This window comes from Camelus bactrianus, chromosome 9 (assembly GCF_048773025.1).
Source record: "Camelus bactrianus isolate YW-2024 breed Bactrian camel chromosome 9, ASM4877302v1, whole genome shotgun sequence".
NCBI classification, from domain to species: Eukaryota; Metazoa; Chordata; class Mammalia; order Artiodactyla; family Camelidae; genus Camelus; species Camelus bactrianus.
This window is the reverse complement of record NC_133547.1, coordinates 63,635,860-63,654,798: the sequence shown is the minus strand read 5'-3', so window position 1 is coordinate 63,654,798 and position 18,939 is coordinate 63,635,860. Positions and strand designations below refer to the sequence as shown.

At 43.5% G+C, this 18,939-nt stretch overlaps 2 long non-coding RNA genes across 3 annotated transcripts in view; one reads left to right on the top strand and one right to left on the bottom strand.

The window, feature by feature from the left end:
• The window catches only part of LOC141578673 (uncharacterized), a 70,285-nt gene that overhangs the window by 23,229 nt on the left and 28,117 nt on the right, over positions 1-18,939 (top strand). The window contains exon 2 of the long non-coding RNA XR_012509270.1: positions 15,097-15,241. This is a non-coding gene — a long non-coding RNA (uncharacterized LOC141578673). The remainder of the gene's footprint in view (positions 1-15,096; positions 15,242-18,939) is intronic.
• The window catches only part of LOC105074791 (uncharacterized), a 407,847-nt gene continuing 406,176 nt past the window's right edge, over positions 17,269-18,939 (bottom strand). Inside the window, exon 7 of one of the 2 annotated variants that reach the window (XR_012509269.1) lies at positions 17,269-18,264. This is a non-coding gene — a long non-coding RNA (uncharacterized LOC105074791). The remainder of the gene's footprint in view (positions 18,265-18,939) is intronic. The other variant, XR_835820.3, reaches the window with a different exon arrangement.

Here is an 18,939-nt window from a genome sequence, read left to right as displayed (position 1 = left end):
CGGGCTGCTGAGCGTGAATGACCCCTTTGTCTTCATCTCAGATGTTTTGGCAGCGCTTCTGAAAACAGTGGTGAATGAAAAACCACATGGTTCTAATTGTTTTCTCTGGGATCAGACTGATTTCCTTAGGGCTTACACACACACACACACACACACACACACACACACACACACACACACGGTGCTTTGGGATCAAAACTGCCCTTAGACTTCCAGCTAATACCCCAAACTATGATTTTTTTTAAAGTAGTATCAGCATACACACGATTTTTTTTTCAAGGGAGAACACCTTCTCTCCCCAAGTTTAGTTATCAATCAGGTGACAAGAGGGTGTGATTTCCTTTCCAATTAAAAGGCACACTGAGCCAAGACCAGCCACCTGTCTATTTCAAGGAAGCTACTAAAACCTTCAGAAGAGGGGTGCAATTTCTTGAATGAAGGAACAAATGTCTAAACAACTGAATGTAGAAGAAAGGAAGGGAAGAGCGTGGAGGAAAGTGTTCGTTCCACACTGTGCAGATGCTGACTGGCTGGTCCTCTTGCCCCAGTCACTGGGTCAGGATATCTCCACTACTGACGTTTGGGGGTGGGTAATTCTTTGTTCTAGGAGCTGCTCTGTGCATTGTAGGGGGTTTAGTAGCATCTCTGCCTCTACCTGCCAGATGCCAGTAGCAACCCCCCGCCCCCATTTGTGACCATCAAAAATGCCTCAGACCTTACCAAATGTCCACTGAGTGGAGGGCTAGGGAGCAAAAAATCATCCCTAGTGGTAAATCACCGAATTAGATGAATCAAAAGAACAAGAGTTGCAGAAACATTAAATGAGGGTGGACTCTTGACTTGGCAGCAGGGTAGGAAGCCGAGGTTTGCCTATTCCTAACCTGCCTTATAAAGTCACAAGGATTAAATGAGAAACCACACACGGTGCTTAGCACAATGTCAGGTGCACAGTGCGCATGTAAGTCAACATTAACTGGTATCAGTGTCATCCTCGTGGTTATTTCTGCCTTTCACACGATGACAGACCTCTTGCTTGAGAGTAAGGTGCTCTGTGCATGCATCTGCTGGGCTCATTTCATGCTGTTCATGTCAACCATCAATTCTGGAGTTTCCTGCCTCCCTATTTCAGACTCAGGAACAGCAGGGAGTAAAGACTCTGGCATCAGCCATGACCCCGTGGCTGCCTCCTGGGGTATGCGCATGCTAGGGGCCGAGAAAGAAAGAAGTTTCCCACAGAAGAAACGGCTGCTGACATTTTAACAAGCACATGTGGAAGGCCTTTGGACCAGCCAGGGCCATAGGTCAGATCCCTGGTTCTCACAGTTTTCCTTCCTCCACAAGGAAAAGCCTCATGGTGCTATTGGGATACCTTCAGCCTCTAGTTACAGTCTGGGAAGGATGAAGTGTGCCAGAAACCTGGTTACTAAAAGGATGCCCACGCATCACACAGATGCTCACGACAACAGCCCCGTCCTCAGCATGGTCCAAACCCTGATCCCCAGGCCTGCCTCCTCTCCAGCCCTCAGCAGCTCTGTCTGCTTTCTCTCGCTTCTCTCCATCCTCACCTTGTGTTCTAGGAAGGCTCTCTGCTGCTTCGAAGATGGGGGGTGGTGACGAGGCTGCTGCAGATCTCTAGCCACCAGGGCATCCTCCAAACCACCAACCAGTATGCAAATGTGATCACCACCCCATGCTTAAACATCTTCCGTGCCTCTCCACTTATTTTGGACTGAAGTCCTCAGTTTGACACACTAGCACCTGAGTGTCCCGGCACCTGCCTACCTCCCCTCATCTTTCAAGGAGTATCTACACTCATCACCCTCATTCCCTGTCTGCACCTTGGGAAACAACCCCATACAATTCCCTGAAAATGTCCCACTCCTTTTCAGAACTGGTTCATCCTCTTGGTACTGTACACAGGATGCTCAGGGCCAATGACCAGTGAGTCATCAGGAGTGTGCAAAAGTGTTTGAGGACTGGAAAACATAGATGTATAGGATTGTATATTTGAAAAGAAAATGGAGAAATCAAAATGAATAAACATTTAATTTAACATCCACAAAACAATATAACTAGTCAAATGTAATTCAACTCATACAACTCTACATAGATATAATGAATGAAATTATATAAATAATGTTATATCTGCCAAAAGTGAAAATCGAAAGTGTGGTATGAGTTGTGTGTGTGTATCTATGTTTGATAGAGAATGAGGTGGGGTTCCTGTCAGGAGAGACTGGAATGTGAAAAGGTCGTAAAATGTCTCTTTCAACCATAGATCTTTGCATGTGTTCTCTTTTGTCTAGTTTTACTGAGATATAATTGACATGCAAAACAGTTACTGCGGATGACTTGACACGTACATACTGTGAAATGATTACCGGAATAAGTTTAGTTAACATCCATCACTTTACAAACTTTTTTCCTTGTGATGAGAACTCTTAGAATTTACTCTTAGTAACTTTCAAATATACCATACAGCATTGTTAACCATAGTAATCATATTGTACATCACCAGCACATGTTTATCTAAGTGGAAGTTTGTATGTTTTGAACACCTTTTCCCAATTCCCCCATCCCCTGCCCCCTGCTTCTGGCAACTGCGAATCTGATCTCATTCTATGAGTTTGGGTTTTTTTGGTTTTGTTTTTTTTAGGTTTTACACATATGTGAGATCATACAGTATTTGTCTTTCTCTTACTTATGTCACTCAGCATAATGCTCTCTATTTCCATCCATGTTGTCACAAATGTCAAGATTTCCTTTTTTATGGCTGAATAAAGTATTTCATTGTGTGTGTGTTTATGTGTGTGTATACATCTATGTGTGTGTGTATATATATATGTATGTGTGTGTGTGTGTGTGTGTGTATCTCACACATACTTTATCCACTTATCTGTGAGTGGACACTGAAGATGTTTCCAATCTTGGCTGTTGTAAATAATGCTGCAATCTACATGGAGGTGCAGGCAGTGATTTCTTTTCCTTTGGACACATCCCAGAAGTGGGGTTGGTAGGTCATACGGCATTTCTACTTTTAATATTTTTGAGGAGCATCCATGCTGTTCTCAGTAGAGACTGCACCAGCTTACATTCTCACCAGTTTTGCACAAGGCTCTGTCTCCTTGCCATCATTTGTGTCGCTTGTATTTTTGATGGTAGCCGTTCTTACAGGCACGAGATAATGCCTCACTGTGGTTTTGACTTTCATTTCCTTAATGATTAGAGATGTTGAGCACCTCTGTAATGTATCTGTTAGCCATGTGAATATTTCCTTTGGAAAAATGTCTGTTCTGGTCTTTTGCCCATTTTTGAATTGGATTATTTGGGGTTTTTTGCTGTTGAGTTGTTAGTTTCTTACATATTTTGGATACTAACCCCTTATCAGATGTATTACTTTCAAATATGTCCTCCTACTCTGTAGGTTGCCTTTTCATTTTGTTTATCATTTGTTTTGCTGTGTGGAAGGTTTTTTTTAGGCTGGTATAACCCAACACAGTTTTGTTGTTTTTTTTTTTTTTAATTTTGTTTCTCATGCTTTATCATTTCCTAAAATCATTGCCCAGACCCATGTCAAGAAGCTTTTCACCTATTTTCTTCTAGGAATTTTATGATTTTATGTCTTGGTTTTGAGCCTTTAATCCATTTTGAATTAATTGAGTGGAAGAAGGATAGGAGTCTAATTTCGCTCTCTTACATATGAATATCCAATTTTTCTCCAGCACCGTTTATTGAAGAGAATGCCCTTTCTCCACTGAGCATTCTTGACTCCTTTGTCAAATATTGGTTAACTGTATATGCATGAGTTTATTTCTGGGCTCTTGATTCTGTTCCATTGGTCTAAGTGTCTATGTTTTTTACATAGCTTTATAATATAGCATGGAATCAGGACATGTGATGCCTTTAGCATTGACTTCTAAGGATTGATGTGGCTATTTCAGATTTTCTGTGGATCCATATGAATTTTATGATTATTTTTCTACTTCTGTAAAAATTGTTATTAGGACATTGGTAGGATATATCATTAATGAATAGAGGGCTTTGAATATTATGGACACCCTGACACCTATTAACCTATAAACACACAGTATCCTTCCATTTGTTTGTATTGTCTTCAATTTTTTTCATCAAAGTCTTGTAGTTTTCAGTGTAGAGATATTTCACCTCCTTAAATTTATTCCTAAATATTATTGTGTTAGGTGCTATCGTGAGTGAGATTATTTTCGTTACTTCTCTTTAAGATAATTACTGTTTAATGTATAGAAATGCTACTGATTTTTGTATGTTGATTTTGTATCCTGCAACTTTACTGAATTCATTGAGTAGATCTAACAGGGTTTTTTGGGTGGTCTTTAGGATTTTCTATACATAAAATAATGTATCTGCAAATAGAGAGAGTTTTACTTCTTCCTTTTCAATTCTGATGTCTTTAATTCAGTTCTCCCTCCCTTCCTCCCTCCTTTCCTCTCCCTTCTCCCTCCCTTCCTTCCTTCCTTCCTTCCCTCCTTCCTTCTTTCTCTGATTGCTCTGACTAGGACTTCCAATACCATGATGAACAGGAGTGCTAAGAGTGGGCAACCTTGCCTAGTTTCTGATCTTACAGGGAAAGTTTTCAGCCTTTCACCTTTGAGTATAATGTAAGCTGTGGGCTTGCCATATGTGACCTTTACTACATTGAAGTATATTTCTTCTATACCTCATTTGTTGAGTTTTTCTTATGAAAGGATGTTGTGTTTAACCAAATGCTTTTTCTGTGTGTGTTGAAGTAATCATGATTTTTATATTTCATTCTATTACTGTGGCGGATCACATTTATTCCTTTGCGTATGTTGAACCACTCTTGTGTCCCAGATGTGAATCCTGCTTGGTTGCGGTGTATGATCCTTTTAAAGGTGTGGCCTAATTCGGCTTGCTAGTATTTTGTTGAGAATTTTTGCATCTATATTCATCAGACATAGTGGTCTGTAGTTTTCTTTTCTTTCTTTTCTCATCTGGCTTTAGTATCAGGGTAATGCTGGCCTGGTAAATTGAGTTTAGCAGTGTTCCTTCTCAAACTCTTCCAAAAAGTTGAAGAAGGATTGGCGTTCATTCTTATTTAAATGTTTGGTAAAATTCTCCACTGATGCCACCTAGCCCTAGGCTTTTATTTGTTGAAAGCTGGTTTTATGTTTGTTTGTTTGCTTTTCTTTTATTACTACCCAAACTCCTTATGGGTCTGTTTAGATTTGCTGTTTCTTCCCAGTGCAGTCTCTGTAGGTTGTAATTTCTAGAACTGTATCCATTTCTTCTAGGTTGTGCAGCTTGCTGGCCTACAGATGTTCAGAGCACCTCTTGTGATCCTTTCTATTTCTCCCCCTTTCATTTACAATTTTGTTAATTTGGGGCTTTTCTTCTTTCCTTGTAAGGCTAGCTAAAGGTCTGTCAATTTTGTTTATCTTTTCAAAGAACTAACGCAGTTTGCAAAAATCTTTTCTGTTTTCCTGTTCTCTCTTTATTTCTGCTCCAGTATTTGTTATTTCCTTCCTTCTAACTTTGGGCTTACTTTGTTCTTCTTTTTCTAGTTCCTTGAGGTGTACACTTAAGTTGTTTATTGGAGATACATTTATTTCACAGATGCATTTATAGCTACGAATGTCTCTTAGAACTGGTGTTTATGCATCCCCTAAGTTCTGGTATGTTTCCATTTTTGTTTCTCTTAAGATACTTCTACCTTTTCCTTTTACTGTTAGATCTTGGGGTTGTTTAGGAAGAGTGCTGTTTAATCTCCATGTATTTATACATTTTCCATTTTCCCTCCTGTTACTGATTTCTAGTTTCTGGTCAGAGAAGACACCTGGTATGATTTCTAGTTTATTCAATTTACTAAAAGACATGTCTTGTTGTCTAACATATGATCTATCCTAGAAAATGTACCCTCTATATTTGAGAAAAAAATGTGTATTCTGGTGTTATCAGAATGTTTTTATGCATCTGTTAGGTCCCTTTTGTCTGTAGCGTTGTTCACATTCTCTGTTTCCTTACTGATTCCCTGTCTGGATGATCTGTCCATTGTTGAGAGTGGGGCATTAATGTCCACAACTATTGTTGTATTATTGTTTTCCTTTTAGTTCTGTTGGTATAGCTTGATATATTTTGGTGCTCCAATATTGGGTCCATTAATATTTACAATTATTATATCTACTTGACAGTTTGACCCTTTATAATTGTATAATGAGCTGCTTTGTCTCTTTTTTCCATTATTAGCTTAAAGTTTGTTTTTTTCCTGATATAAGCATGGCTACTCCTGCTTTTTGTTACTACTTGTTTCAAATGCCTTTTTTTAAAGTTCCTTTACTGTCAGTATATGTGTGTCTTTGAAGGTAGAGTAAATCTTTTGTAGGCAGCATATTGTTGCATCTTGCTTTTAATTCATTCAGTCATTATATAGCTTTTGATTGGAGAATTTAATCCATTTATGTTTAAAGTAATTATTGAGACATAGGACTTATTATTTGCCATTTTTTAAATGTTTTCTATTTTAGATCCCTTGTTACCTTTTATCCTGCTGTTTTCTTTTGTGATTTGATGCCTTTTTTTTTTTTTTAAACTATGCTTTGACTTCTTTATCATGATCTTTTGTGCATCAGCTACAGGGTTTTATTTTGTGGTTACCATAAGGCTTACATACAATATCTTAAACTGTAATGCCCTGTTTTAAGCTGGTAACAGCTTAATTTCAATAGCATTCCTAAACTTTACACTTTTAGTTCCCCCCTCCCATTTTAGTTTACATATTTTATATGTATATCCAATGACAGATTATTATAGTTCTGATTATATTTAATACATTTGTTTTTACTTTTAAAGTAGAATTCTAAGTGAATTACATGCCACCATTTGTATATTAGAGCATCTGACTTTGACTATGTATTTACCATTACCAGTGAGTTTTATACTACCTTCATATGTTTTTTAATAATGTTAATAAGTATCTTTTTACTTCCACTCAAAGAACTCCCTTTAGCATGTCTTTTATGGTGTCTAATTATGTTGGCTCTTCTTTCTTAGAAAAAATTGTTATCTGTCTTTTATTTCTGAAGGACAGCTTTGCCGGGTATGTAATTCTTGGGTGACAACCTGTTTTCTTTCAATATTTTGAGTATAAAATCCCATTCTCTCCTCACCTGAAAAGTTTCTGTTGAGAAATCTGCTGGTAATTTTATGGGGTTTCTTTGTATGAAACTTGTCTCATTACACTTGCTGCTTTCAGAACTATTTTTTTACTTTGCCTTTTGACAATTCAGTTATAATGTGTGCTGTTACTTTATTCATGTTCAACTTATTTGGGGTCCTTTGGGCCTAATGGCTCTGGATGCCTGTTTCTCTCCACATGCTTGGGAAATTTTCAGATCTTGCTTTAGGTAGACTTTGCCTCTTTCTGTTCTCCTTCTGGGATTCCCATGACGCATTTATTGTTTTGTTTGATGGTTTCCCTTAAGTCCTATAAACTTTCTCCAGTCTTTTTTATCCTCTTCCCTTTATACTCCTCTGACTAGATAATTCCAAATGCCCTGTCTTCTAGATCACTGATGATTTCTTCTGCATGATGGAGTCTGCTGTCAAAGATCTCTAGTGAATTCTTCAGTTCAGTAGTTGTATTCTTCATCTCTATGATTTATGTTTGGGATTTTTTTTTGATGGTTTATATATCTTTGTTGAACTTTCTATTTTGTTGATGCATTTTCCTAATTTCTTTTTGTTGTCTGCCTGCTATTCTTATAGTCCTTAAACTTTAAGAGGGTTATTCTGAAAATTTTATCTAACAGTTCATAAATATTCACTTCTTTAGAGTCAATTATTGGAGCTTTACTAGTTTCCTTGGATGGTGTCGTGTTAACCTGATTTTTCATTATCACAGATTCTTTACGTTGGTATTTGTACATTTGAGTAAGTCTTCCCTTCTTCCAGACTTTGCACTTTCACTTTGGCAGAGATAGTTCTTCCTAGTCAGCTCAGCTTGGAGTTCTGGACAGGTCAGCTGGTAGCATCCTTGGGCAGTGGGGCTTACTATCTGGGTCTGTCTGGGGGCAAGGCCACTGTCGAAGCTCTGAAGCTGGGTGTGTGTTGCTACTGGCTGAGAACATTTGGATAGAACTGTTGGCTTGGTCCCCTGTCCCAGTACAGCTGTAGGATGGGCTCTGGACTGGCCTGGATTCTCTGGTCAGGCTTTCTAGATGGTGAGAACTGGGTCCTATACTCAGCAGACAGCAGGGCTATGAATTAGCTTCCCTGCCCAGGTGGAGTGACAGAGTGGGCAGCCACATCAGCACAGCTGGGTGTTAAAGGACCCATGTAAGGCAGGACTGCACACTGAATTCCCTGGTTGGAAGGCGCCACTGGCTTTGCTCTGCAGATGGGGAGAGGCACTGACCATGCTCTCGGTTCAAGTTCTACTGTATGAAAAGCCATACGATGGGCTACAGAGCTTCCCATGTGCTCTGGTCAGATTCTGTGGTAAGGCAGGCTGAAGGCTATTTTCAGCAGTGTTGGGAGTTGGAATCAGTTTCCCTACCTGTGCAGGATCACCATACAGGCCCCAAGGCTATGGGGTCCTTGTTTGGGACCAAATTAGGCAGAACTATGTACCTAGTTCCCTGGCCTGACAGGCTACCGCCCTGACTATGCAGATCAGCAAGCCCAGTAGCTGGACTCCACTGGAATCGGGGTCACTGGATGAGCCACAGATTCCAGGTAACTCCTGGTTAGGCTTCCTGGTTAGGCGGGCTGGAGGATGTGTTCAGTGGGTGAGGCTCTCAATTAGATTCCCTGCCCAGGCAGGGCCACAGAATAGGCCCCAGGGCCTGGCAAGGCTCTTTGGGGACCAAGTCAGGCAGGACTGTGTACCAAGCCCTCTGGCCAGACGGGGCCACTAACTTGGCTGTCATATGGGCAGAGCCACTGGCCATGCTCTCCACTAAGGTGCTACTGGGCTAAGAAGCTTGCCGTGTGCTCTGGTCAGACATCCTGGTTGGGCAGGGATGGGAGCGACACTCAGCAGTAGGAGAGGAAGTGGACTGGCTGAACCAGCTTCAAGGCCAACACCGCTTATTATTTGGGTTTTTGAACCAGGCAGACCAACTCCTTGATGAGTTCCCTGCTCACACTGGGCCACCATTGGGTCTGCAGATGAGCAGTGCCTCTGGGATACATACTTGGGCACCACTGCCATATGCACTTGGTCTGCCAAGACCTGAGCGCTGGTTGCTGTCAGCCTCACTCTCCTTTTCCATTGCTGCCTGATCTCCAGCATTCAGGTTTCTCATATTCCCCCATAATCCATATGAAGTGACATCTGGGCCTTCTGAGAAGCAGCCCGCAGCGCTGGGGGAGCTGGATGCCTGCCTTGGGCTGTCTCGTGCCACTGGAGGAACTGCAGGCTTGGAGGGGAGGTTAGCGCCCTCTCGGTGTGGAGCTGCACCAGTCCTGGGGAGGGGCGATGCTCACAGCGTGGAGCGGTTCCCCTTACTCATCTAACGTTGCCCATCTCATTCTCGGGGGTACAGGGGCATGCTTCAGCCTCACCTCCGTGTTCTAGGATTTTTACACTAGCTAGTGTTAGTCTTCTCACAGATTTTCTAAAATCAAGAACAACTTTGTCACCATCTTGATGACGTCACTCTGCCTCTGTTCTTTGTGCAGAACATGTTCCCTAGTCTCTCCACCAGGGACATTGTTTCTTACTCTTCAAGACTCAACTCAGATGTTGTCTCCTCCAAGAAGCTACCCTGAGGTCTGCCTCACACAGCCAGCTCTCTCTCTGGGCTCCATGTGTTCTCTCTCAGAACTTCCCATTCTCTCTGTGAGTCTGTGTCTCTCAGCAGATTTGGGTGATTTACAAGGAAGAGGACTGTATTTTGTTCATGTTTAAGCAGTCCCCTAGTGCCTGGAACTGACTGCACCATGAATAAGTGTTAACCGCTAACAATGACAGTAATGACAACAGTGACAGTTATCTAGGTGCAATGAACTGGTAGACCTAGAGGCTTAAGTCTCAGACTTTGAGAGAGGTGCTTCTTTTTTTTCTGATGCTGTGGTCATATCAGGGCACCCTGTGCTCTGAGTGTGGGTCAGGTCATGTCACAACAGGTAGGTGATCGTCAGCAGTATGACAGGGTTTCTCTGTGCAGACCACACGTCATAAATGACACAGGCCTGTCTCAGATCCTGTTACTCTCAGCCACTAGTCCCTCCAGAAACCGGCATGGCCCTTCTGCGTGAACTCAAGATCCCGAGGGGATTTCTCAGGCTCCGAACAAGGGACCAGCTATGCTGGGGCTGCGGTGGCCATGAATGGCTTTTGTGGCTGAGGAAATGTGGAAGGTGAAATTCTGAGCAATTCAGGCATTGTGGCTGCAGTCCCCGAGGGTATTGTAGAAATTTCACAAGACCCTGTTTCTTTTTCCCCTTTCAGGGGCTGGAAGGGAAAGGAGGGGAGACGGGAGAGGCATGTTCTTGGTTCATGAAACAGATGCTTTGTTTTGTTGTGTTTTTATCATTACTCACAAAAACTGGTAAAAACAAGCTGAAGTACCCTTGGGCAATAGAAAAGAAATGGCTTTTAGTGTGAGTCAGGCTTGGGTTTGAATCCCAGCTCTGCCACTTAGAGTTTGTGTGAGTTGGGGGAAGATTACATAACTCGGACAAGCCTCCATTTCTTCCTTTGTAAACTGGGCATAACACATCCCTCGAGGATCTGGTATGCGTCTCTGTATTTAATAACAAGCAGGAGGGGAGAAAGTAACCAGCAGGAGAGGGTCTTCGTGGCTCATGTTCACCGTAGAGCATGTGTCCTAGGTGAGGCTGACCCTGGCTCCACCCCCCCCCCCATTCCTTCACCTAAAATGGATTTTGCCATCTTTGGAAACAGAATCATAAAAGAGAAAAACGCTTTCCTGAGGAATCCTGCTTTCAAGGACTCTAAAGCAAGCCAGTGGACCATGCTGCAAATGCTAGGATTCGGTTCTGTTTGAGTCTTCCTCCAGGTGACTGAAGACATTTACTCACGTGAAAGAGGCTTCCAGGGACCTGGGAGAAGCCCTGCAGTGGGAGTTCGGACATTTGAGTTACGATCTCAGACGTCTGCCTACCCACTGGATGGCCCTGGGGGAAAAGCAGCAATGATGTCCCTACAGTTTCAGGGAAGTAGCGCTGTTGACAAAGTGCTCTGCCAGCAACACAAAGTCACCTTCGCAGGTGTGGCGCTTCTGTTAGGCCCTGGGAGGTGTACCAGTTGTATCGGCCTGTGCGGTTCCACTTTACCTTTCCAGAGTCTCTAAGAGGTGTCTTCACCTATGTTTATCCCCGTTAATATAAAAGCTTTTTCACTTCAGAGAGGTTAAGTGAAAAGTTATACAACCAGTAAGGGACTGAATGAGGATTTGAACCCCCAGAACTGCTATTCCACCCTGCGGGGCTCCCTGGACCTTAGGAGTGGAGTAATCAGACATAGCAAATAAAACTAGATGATACCTAGTTACATCTGCATTTCAGATAAACAACATTTTTTTTTAGTATAAGTATTTTAATATATCTCCAATATTACTTATACTTAGAAATATTTGTTATTTATCTTAAATGTGAATTTAGCTGGGCATACGCATCTTATTTGGCAGCCCCCCTAAGGAGGCTCATGTCACATGAGCAGGGGAGACGTGGAGCACGTGGAGCTTTTCCCGAGGCACCTAAGGTTGTTCTCATGGAAATGCGCCCCTTAGAAATAGTAAACACTGTCTTCCGTGATAGAAGCTGCAAGAATTTTAGAAAAATTTAGGGGAAGGAAATCTCCAGAGGCGATTTAGAGTATGTTTTCTAGATAAACTTGATATGAGTCTAAATACTCCTTGAGCAAGAATTCCAAGTCGACGACTGACATACACAGTGGTCAGAAAACCCAGCTGGGTGAGCCCAGATGCACCCAGCAGCTCGCACTCCGACGCTCACAGGTCTCCCTTGGAAGCCACGGCAAGGACCGGATGTGGGGGCCAATACTTACTGAACCCCTACTATGGCAGTGCTGTGAGGTGTGATAACCCGTTACCGATGGACATACGGAGACAGAGAAGTGACCGCCACGTCTTATGAGTGGTAGAGCCGACGCTGACGCAGGTCTCCCTGAATCCTCCACCAGCACCATGCTGTGCGGTTCGTGGGGATCCAGGGGCGCTACACCCTGACGATTGGGATATTATTGACATTTGTTGAGTAGTGCCATGCAACCAAATTCAGACTGGTTTCTTTTTTGTAGTCGTGCTGCCTGAATGCTCCTCTCTCTGTTCATCTGTACCTGTCCTGACTCATCCTTCAGGGCCTGTCTCAAACTCTATGCTTGATGCCTTCAGTGGGATGTAGCCTGACCTTCGTACCCCGGAGTTTCCTCTGGCTCAGTTTCCAGTGGTCTACAGATCTGGCCTCTGGTAGCAGCTGGGCACTTCCTCTCCCACTGCGTCCTCTGCTAGTGGTCTTCCACACCGACTGGAGAGGACACAGAGCGCAGTGGTTGAGAACACAGGCTCGGGGGTCCCTCTCCTCACTCCACCACTTACTGCCTGTGAGGTCTTGGGCAAATGGCATAAAATCTCTGCCTCAGTTACCTCTTCTTTACTATAGAGCAGATAATAAAAAATATCTACCTCAAGGGGTTGTCATGAGGAGCAAGTGAGTTGATGTGCATAAATCACTTAGAACAATGCCTGGCACAGAGCCAAGTGCTCAATACATGTTATGTGAATACTGTGAAAGCTGTGACATCTGTCATGGTGGAACTTTCTAGATGCCAAGCCCAGAGCTGAGAAGCACACATGCATCATGTCATTTTATCCTCACAACCACCTTACAGGGGGGTACAAGTCGCATTCACACAGTGATGGAGTAGGGAGGCAAACCCTGGCTCACCGTGGAGACTGTATTTGCAGTTCTAACCTTTCTACTCTCGTCCCATACTTTCTTCTCCTTCTTACAGTTTCTTGAAGGTACTTCCACATGGTGGTTGACTTGAGCTACATTATTTCCTCTATTTACATAATCCACGAGGAGATAGAAACATTTTCTCCCTTCACAGAATGGAACGCTACCAAGTCAAAACCGTCTTTGTGTGTATGTGCACGTAGAAGGATGTGTAGAGCAGGGTTGAGTGAGGTCATTTAAGAGTGGGTGTTTAAGAGTTAGTTTGACCCACCTTTCAACCTGTGAGATGCCTTTCATGTGCAATGACATGACCCCTCCAGGCCTCAGATTCCTCCTTGAGTCATGAGGGTATCAATATAAAATAATTAGTTGTGGATGTGTCTTGTATATTCAAATATTTTATTTCATCTGTCCCTTTAGTCCTTGAAATAATTTTTTAATTAGCATATCATTTTACTAACCTCAAGCGGAAGTGGAGTAGGGTGCAAACTCAAGGAAAGTCTTCATGATGGGGGCCGTGCATTAATGCCCACATCTCTGTTGGCCTCAGAACACATTGCACCAACAAATCATTCCTCTTGAGCAAGCAAATCATTCTTCAGCTGATGTGTGTAATCATTAGAGGTGCCCACCTCCATCCCTAGCCTCCAAGAGACCCTAGACAGAAACCACTGCGAATGAACAGGGGGAAGTCTTTTCTAAAAGCCCTGAATAGGGTTTGTCTCAGCCACAGGTGAACAAATGAAATGAAACACTCCAGTCCGAGACCCACGCTGGTAGCCTCAGAAAGATACTGAGTCTTCACAGACCAGCAAAGAAAAGATCAAAGTTGATGAAAAATTATGCGTGGCATTCGAAGACACAACATGAGACATAGCATCCTTCTTGGGGGTATACCCAGGGATTCCAAGTCCTAACTGTTCGGCCCCGGGCAAGTTTGTCCACTCCTTTGAACCTCGGCGTCTGTATCTATGAATCTGTGAAAGTCATCCCGCGCAGGATTGAGAGGAGTGCAAACTGAAGTCACAGATGTCACAGTGCCTGGTATGACTGCTTCCGACCAATCGTGTTATTTCGTTAGGGAACCTGTTTTCCCAAGTATCAATCTCACCCTGATTCATAGCACACATATTTCTGATTTGGGGAAGTAATGATTCTTTTATCAATCCGGTAACTTCTGTGGCCATTGAAATTCAAAGACTCTTGTCCTCTGCTATTTAATGACATTGATGTGCTGGGTTTCCCCTTCTCACCCACTCCTAGCTCAGTTATCGGAGTGAAAAGATGGAGCTAGAGCTATAAAAATATGATTGCATTGCTGCTGCAACTTCCCAAACTCAGATGGTTATAACCTGATGCAGGGCATTCCAATTTTAACTGTCGACTGCTGTTTTTATTTCATAAAGCCACTAAAAACATCCTGTACTGCTTTTATATACATCACTACCTTTATGGCTTTTGTGTCATAATAAAAGGTGGTTCGTTGGAAGCTGAAGGTTTTTTTTTTTTTTTCAGCAGAAAAATAGCCAACTTGGCTATTAAGACATTTCTGTCTAGTTTCTCTGCCTTCTAACTGTCCCACGCAGACTATTTTTCCCAAAAAGCTATTTATAAGGCACTGCCCTGTTCAACCTTCAAAGGCTCCCCATTACATTGGTTTTGGAAGGCCCTAGGTCCTTAGCCTGGCTGTGAAAGATGTCTAGCATCTGGCCTCGTAACTCACCCATATAAAACAAAACACCTAGATGGCGCTTCCTTTTTGAGCGCTCGTGACTTTAGACACAAAGTGCTTTCACCACCGTTTCTGGGAAGCCCTTCTGCCTTGCTTCTTTCTGTCTGTTGACTTCTTATCAATAAAAATCCAGCTTGCTAACCAACCTTTCCAGGAATTCCTCCCTGGGATTTCTCACTCTCCTAACCCTTAGCAGCACTCACCCCTCCCTCTCTTCTGTCACCAGCACCATATTCTGCCCAGGCTTTGGTTGTTGCCTTGTATTGTCACGTGTGGGACTCTCCAAATCTAGATCCAAAGTTCCCTGAGATTAGGAGATAGGCCTTCTAGCTTTCTCCTGCGCTGTGCCCGTGCCGCGTGCGATGATCGCGAGGAAAGGAACAGTCTCTAGGAGGAAACTCATCAGACCCCTCCTTTTACAGAGGTTAAACGACTCGGCCCCAGGCCCATGGAAGTTCACGGCAAACCACCTGAAGCCCAGTACAGGGTGCTTCCCAGGAATGAGGAAGAGAGAGCTCGACAGGCGGGCGAATGGATGGGACAGCTGGATACATGCATGTGTACACTGTGAGTAGACACCTGTCAATTCTTTGATTCAAGGGTGTGGGGGAAAGCGTGATAGTAGAGAGATGACAACTAATGTGTGCATTTGGTAGAGATGGCAGTTCCTTTCTAGTCCCCCCAGACTGAGCAAAGGATATCCCAACAGGCCTCAGGGGAAAGACAGGTCTCTGGGCAGCATTGTAACTGGTTGGTTCTAAAGGTACATTTTTGATCTAAAGGTGCATTTTGGATTCCCCTACTGTATCCTCCCCCTGGTCAGTGTTCTCCCTCCCGCTTCAGGGTCTTTGCCATTCAAATCCCAGACCCACTTCACTATCACAATCGGCTCCAAGGACTGATGCACAATTAGTGATTTATATGGTGATGTGTCCATCATAGTGGGCTGCATTTATATCATGGTGGCATCTCAGAAAATTACCTATCTAGGCACCTCTCACATGGACAGATCACCCGACAGGTGACTATCTGGACTCTGAGAATAAGCATCTAGGTGGCAGAACTGATAACCAACCCAAGAAGGCCTCTTCAGACAATTCTGATTCCTATTCAGTCCCTTGTCAAATAAGTTTAGTCACTTTGTTCAGTTTGTCAACAAACACTTGTTCATATTGGATGGTGTCGTTGATGCAAGGTGACACAGGGAGATTATGACAGAGACACGGCCCCTTGTCATAAAGGCACTTGCAGTCTAGGTAAAAGGTCATTCCATGTAATCCCCTCCTCCTGCAAAATCTTGTATCAAACTGAACATTTTGATTGTCATTGAACAATCAGCCTTATGAGAATCTGAAAAACAATTCTTTCCTCCTATCTCTAACCATCTCAGTGCCCTCCAGTTCTTGCTCATATGCCATTATCTGAGTTTCTCCACATTCCTGGTCCCCATCTTGGACTGCTTCTCACTCCTGGGAGTTAAGAGAATTACCAGTAAAAGAGCCATGTATGCAAATTCAGCCCTTGATATCGACAGAAACTCCTCAGTCCAGCAGTCCCTTATCACAAAGTAGGTTAGGTGAATTCGGACCAAAGACAGATCAGTAATCCCCAGCACTGGATTATCAAAGTCATCATGAACCAAGAAACCATCCATAGTGGATAGCTCTCCATCTCCAGGATAGCCCACTGCTGAGGGGAATAACTTCAGTGTCCATGACCTTAAACATCTCAAACCACCTCCTCAGCATGGGTTTCACATGGGCTTACCTGGCTTGGCCTGTTCAAAAAATTCCCCAAATGCCCCTGATATAGTAGAACCTTCAGGAGGGGATTTCATTTTGGTCCAAATACAGGTTTTTCTTCAACCACATACACTCAAGTGATGGTGTTCCCATAATAGGTGACTGTAACTTTTAATGAGAAAACGTAATACTTGTTACCCTCACATTCATCTTCTTGCATCCTGCACATGTAACACATAAATAGCACTTTACAGGAGATTAAAATAAGACATAGGCTGGAGACCAGCCTGTGTGTGCTTCCCTGTTAGCAGTATTAGGAGTCGGAATGACTCACGTATCCAACAGATTCTACTGCGCCTGGCTCCCAGCTTGATGATGTCGTACCGAGATGAGGAAGGTGCATCCTAGCAGATATGATCTGGTCCGAGTAAAGGCAGTCTTCTGCCCCACCCCCCACCATGTTTAAGAAAAGCCATGGGATTTCAGCGTTAACACCAAAGGGGAAATGTCTAGGAGAGGCTCACCTTGCAGTTTCTCACACCAATGCTTTTGTCACCATCACATTGACCCCTAGAAGTCCTCTGATATCCCCAGTATGGACACTGGCTTCTTTTCATGTGGTACAAGTGAAAAACAGAAAGGTCATTAAGGTGAGCTTTTATTAAAGGTTCACAGTTTAACAAGGAGGATATCATCCCATCATAACTTAGAACTTGCGGTCTGCAGTCATGCAGATCTGAGATGCCACCACCAAGATTTTGGCTTGGTCAACTTTTATTTCTGTGACCTGGGACAAGTCATTTAGCCTTTCTCTATCAAAACATCTTCACATTAAAATTAAGGATTATAGTATTGACCACACGGGGCTGTTGTAAGGATTTAGTGAGAACAATAGAGTATGCTAGGTGCCAAAAGGATTGTCCATAATTAAACGTAGGACCACGCCAATCTGGCTTACGTGTAAGGTCTGCTCTCCAGACTTCCCCATATTCGTTAGTCTATTTTTATACTGTACGTATCATCCAAGCACCAAACTTTTAAGAACACACCTTAAAATCCAGACTCAAAAAAGAATGACACAGTTGCCCTTCTCATCTCTTAAAATGCAAACTTTATTTGCTTCGCATTTTCTCTCCCAAGTATTAAACATATGGTATTTCATCTGCCTCCATGAAATTTTAAAGCAGATACAGATGTTCTTCTCTACTAAGTGTTGGATTTAGAGTCAGAAGACCCGGCTGTGAATTCTGCCTCCTCCACTGACTTAACAGTGGGATCTGAAGCAGCTGGCGCCATCTCTCTGAGCCTTGGTATAACATAAGGGAATGACAATGATGTGGCAGTGGTGGTGAGACGAGGATCTCTCCCTCACAGACTTGTTAGGAGGGCTGTATGAACTCTCCTGGGATAATGGTTGCAGTGTTTAAAGTGTAAAGTCCACGTTTGTCTTACTGTTTATGATGGGGGAACCAAGGCTCATGGCGTGGAGAAGCGGCTCAAGGTCACCCACAGTCAGACTGTGCCCACAAATGTCAAACTAGGACACTCCCAGTGGAATGATCACCTGTCATTACAACCTGTGCAACCTCAGGACGTTGTTAGGCTTTGGTCCAAATCTGGTACAGCTTCAAGACGAAGCTTCCACATGCCTTCTGGATCAGATCTGAGATGCCGTCAACAACGGGGACTAAGACAGCGGCCAGGCCCTCGCAGCTTATAGCTTATCACAGTCTGGGAGAGGTAGAGTGACCTTGATGACAGTCTAGTTTCAAGGCTTCCAAGGCTTCCTTATTACAATCAGGAGGCTGCTGAGCCTTGGAGCGGCTACATAGCTCGTCACCATCTCATCTGGGAAAGAGGAAAAGGTAGAATGTGAGCTCAGAGTTTCCAGATCCCCCGGGTGATGCTGGCTCATGTTAACTCTCTGACATAGGTAATTCTTTCAAATAGGTTTGCCCTGTGACTCCGTAAGATAGTCTGCTTACGGGATTAGATGGGCTTTAAAGAGTTAATCCACCCTCTTCATCCCTACTTCCATAGCATACTCACGGGCAAGAGGAGCTCCCCTCACCTTCACATCTGTATGGTTTCCACGTGATGGACAGACACCCCTCCACAAAAGAACAATACGTCAGCTTTTAACTTAATTAACACCCTATCTTAATTAAGGCTCCTCTGGCTCGCTAAAATAAATTGGGGGATTTATCGAAAAGCTCCTGGGGTGTCTTGCAAAACTGATGCAACAGCCGAAGCCTGGCAAAGGAGATAACCAGAGAGGCTCCAGGGGGTTCCTTAATAGAAGCTGCAGGCCAGAAACCTGGGCTCTCGAGCTGTGCTGTCCAGTACAAGAGATACTAGCTTTTAAATTTAAAAATACTTTAACTCAATTAAAAACCTGAGCTCCTCAGTCACAGTGGCCACACTTCAGATGCTCGGCGCCCATGTGTGGCTAGTGGCTACTGCGCTGGACAGCGCAGGCTGCAGAACGGGCCCACCCCGAGACAGCTGTGCAGCGGGGCCCTG